A 4369-nucleotide genomic window follows, 5' to 3' on the forward strand; every position below is an offset into this window, starting at 1 on the left:
TGATTTCAGCTCAGGTCGTGATCTCACGGTTTGTGGGATCGAGTCTCATGTCAGGCTCTGCACTGACAGCGTGGAGCCTGCTTGGGATTCATTCTATCTCTCTCTCTCAAAATAAATAAATATACAAACAAACATTTAACATGTCACAAAACAAACAAACAAAGAAGGAAAACCATGAGAAATTCAGAGAGAGTGAGTCATTAGAACTAGATTCTGTTAGGGGCAACTCTCTCAAGCAATTCTTCTTGGGTGCTGTGACATACTTCAGTATCTCCATTCAACTTTTCAAAAAATATAATTTAGGGGCACCTGGGTGGCTCAGTTGGTTGAACGTCCGACTTCGGCTTAGGTCATAATCTCACGGTCTGTGAGTTCGAGCCCCGCGTTGGGCTCTGTGCCGACAGCTCAGAGCCTGGAGCCTGCTTCGGATTCTGTGTCTCCCTCTCTCTCTGCCCCTCCCGCGCTCATGCTCTGTCTCTCTCTCTCTGTCAGAAATAAATAAACATTTAAAAAAAATATATATATATATGTAATTTAATTTTTTTAAACTTTTGCCGAACTAATCACTTTCTGCCATTGGCAACTAAAGAACCACAGTTAATACAACACAGTTTTCCCAGTCTGTCTCTTTCCGGGTCTTAAACTTGGCTTTCCACATAACACCTCTTGCTTTCATCCAAGTGCAGTTCTCTCTTCACTGATCATTTTCTCTGCTTTTGTGTAACGATGGCAAAGTTGGGGTACTTTCTCTTTAGGCCACATTTTCCTTGGACCCACCAACTATTGACCTTCTCAGATGACCACGAAAAAAATCAGAGGCTAGAGAGAAAAAACCCACTTACGTACTCAGGAGGAATGAGTGGGCTGGCAGGAAGCCAATAGGATTGCGAAATCCCTGTTAAATTAATAAACTCCCTGTCAAACTGCCTCAGTTCCTCTGCACACTAACAAGACACTAGCAGTCTGTCTCGGGCCCACCAGAACCAGTGAGCTGACTCAGATTGCAGGGTAGGTCAGTGCAGTATCCTTAAATCACCTCCCCTTCGAGTAGAGTTTGCAGCTCACATAATACCAGATCAGCAGGCCCGTAGGTAAAACAACACTCAGCAGAGTATTATGAGCTCTAAGCTTGCAAAGTGGAGTTATTTAAATAAAAAAAAAAAGAAATCATCAGTTTAAAACTTCATCCCTCTTTGCTTGAGTGAAGGGAGACAAGGACAACCTTTTAGCTGCGTTTCCATCCGGTAAGGCTGAGCGCAGCAGCTATAAATTAGCAAATAACGAACAGAGTGGTGAGGTCACACCGGAAGTGCCCTGGAGCCTTCCCGCGCTTTCCAGGGAGTTCTACAGGATTATGGGAAAAGCGGATCCAGCATGGATGCAGTCAAGAGGGATGATCGCACGAGAGGGCCCAACGGGCTTCGCACGGAAGTCTTCTCGTCTCTAGGTGGTGCCAAGCATGGGCAACCAAGGGCGTTTTTTTATGAGCCTCCAGCGTCTACTTGAGCACGGTTAAAGGTGCTCTTAATTGGTCTTCTATTCAGAGGCCTTAAATTAACTTTAACTAAAAATAGTGCTTACTTGGTTCAACGAAGGAAAATTGGATTTAGATTTAGAGTTGCTGTACAGATGCAAAGTAAGCTCTAAAGCCTTCACTTTTTTTTTTTTTTTTACCATAGCATATGGGCAAAGCAAAATGCAAATGACTTTGCAGCTCTCGATTTGAATAGAAGTACTTTTGTGTCTGACACCAACATGCTTTTTCACTTTTTCAGTTTGATACTGGGGAAGAGGAGAGTTAGGGAAACGGAGGCAGATTGGGACTCTTCTCCATGGTTAGTCACCGTGGATGGGTAAACCTCTCTCTGGGGCGTTCCTGGAGACACGCTACCGTTCTTGGGATACTTTTTTTTGCCTCCTAAGTATTGTCCTTAGTATTTTAGCACTTCTTTTAACCTCCTAGCCTTGCTAGCCTATAAATTCCTGGGAGAGGACGCTACGTGCTACCCATTTTAGTCACTCGCCCAGTTCTGAGACGGATGGCTTCCCGAATTAGTTTTACAACTAAACTTATGAAGTACAAGTAAACAAACAAAAATGACGGAAAACACAGCGAAGTAGATGGTGGGCTCTAGAATCAAAAAAAAAACCTTTAATTCTGCCCCTGTCCATATGCACTATGGGATCTTGGACAGTAATTCTGTTTTCCATCTCCTCATCAATAAAGAGGAGATAATCACAATACCCCTTGTAGAGGGTTGTTGTGGGAGGATTAAATGGGATAATGTGTAAAAGGACCTAGAAGACCACCTGGCATTCAGTAAGAGTTCAATAACCGTTAACCAAAGTTGTTGCTATTGTGTCATTACCGCCCTCGTTTACAACTAGTCGGTGGCTCTTTGGGCTGTTTTGAAACATCCCTCCTTCTCCTAAGAAGAAAAATACATTCTGATGCAGTACAGTCCTGGGTAAAAACTATGATTCTGAGTTAATTAAAAAAATTGTTTTCTAAATATGCTAAGCATATCTGCTTAAAAATTCAAGGAAGTAAGTTTGGTATTTTAGAAACATGTCCATCAAATCACCACTATAAAATGTCAGCACTTCAGAAGACTTCCCATCTATGAGTCACTTCGTTAATATGATCTATAGTTCACCGGTCTCGAGGTGTGCAAGAGTCATTTGCTTATTTTCCCTTAGTACGGCTAAAGAGAAATGAGGCACAGAGAAACATTCAGCTCCAAGATATAGAATCAATTGCATAGCTTATCCAAAAAAATCTCTTCATTCTCAAGTCTTCATCCAAATACCAAATGCAGAAGCAAATTTCATTTCGCTGTTTCTTTTAAGTATAGCTTTTGGTTAAAGGGCGTTATCATTAAACTGAACCTTCAAGCATCCAAATCTACAGTTAGATTCAAACAGCTAGCATTCTGGTGGTCCTGTCCGTTGAAAGAACGAGCTTCAGTTAATTTATCACATGGAACCCAATCAGGAGACAGAAACCACCCCAATAATTTTAACAAGGGAAAGTAATATAAGAAATCGCTAACTAGGTACTGAAAAACCGAAAAGGCAAAAAGAGAATGCTGTTGGGAAAGCAGCAGTGGCAGGAAGCGGCTACTCTCCTAGGCCAGGAGGAAGAACAAAGAGAAGATGCTGGTGCCATGGAGCTCAGCTGGGACATCTCAGAAGGGCCGCTGCATGGCGGGTGCTGGTTTCTCTAAGCTCGGAGGATGGCTCCAAGGGCCTGCGACCCATGCCCTGAAGAAAGGCATCCCCAGGCTGCTGCTGACACCTCTGAAAGGTGTGAGGAGGCGGGTTCTGGGCATGAGGAAACCTACATCCTGCAGCCCACTGCTGCTACTGCAATGACAAAATGCTTTGCAAGGGCGATCTGACAAGAACTGCAAACAAACGGGAAGAAGGAAGTCCCTCCTCCCTCCTTCCGGTCTCCATCCAGCACCTGCAATTGGTGGAGGCGAACCAGAAAGCAGCCGGCAAAGCAAGAAGTGCTTTGCAGAGAGTCTGCCCTGGTTGACATCGCAATAAAGAAAAAGGTGTGTTGGGGTTAAGAGATAATCACTGAACCGGCATAAGTGCCTAAAGGAGGGACAAATTAAAATATTTTGTTTGGCTTTATCATTACTTATACCCAAGCTAGTGATCTGTCTCCTATACTTTTCTTGGCTTCTATTTGCATGTTTTTGGGTTTTTCTCCTACTCATAATTGAGGTAAGAAAGTTGATTTACCGATCCAAATACGTTTTTTTAGACCTTTAGATTAAAACTGGGGGTGTTTTTTAAAAGCAGAACACCAGATTTTTCACTCTGAAGCCCTAAAAAATGATGATTTATCCACTATACTTATTTTCATAAATGCTATTTATCTTCAAGGAAAGAATATATAGGAACCTGTAATTTTATTTATTTAAAAAAAATTTTTTAATTTATTTTGAGAGAGAGAGAGAGAGAGAGAGAGTGAATGAGTAGGGGAAGGGCAGAGAGAGAGGGAGACAGAGGATATGAAGCAGGCTCTGTGCTGACAGCAGAGAGCCTGATGTGGGGCTGGAACTCAGGAACTTGGACGATCATGACCTGAGCCGAAACCAAGACTTGGACACTTAACCGACTAAGCCACCCAGGTGCCCCATAAGAATCTAGAATTTTAAATGATTGAAAGATAACACTGAGAACCTAATGGACTCTGTAATGTGTCAGCAAATAATTATAATGAATAAGTTTATATAGTTATTATTAACGATAAGTACATATAAATATAGTAATTGCTCTGGAATCATCCTGTTACTGGAAAATCCTCAACATTCTTGTTGTGACTGTCTTTGTTTGAATTGTTACAAAGGATGAA

This window comes from Puma concolor, chromosome B4 (assembly GCF_028749965.1).
Source record: "Puma concolor isolate L17-30 chromosome B4, mPumCon1.1.hap2, whole genome shotgun sequence".
Taxonomy (NCBI): Eukaryota; Metazoa; Chordata; class Mammalia; order Carnivora; family Felidae; genus Puma; species Puma concolor.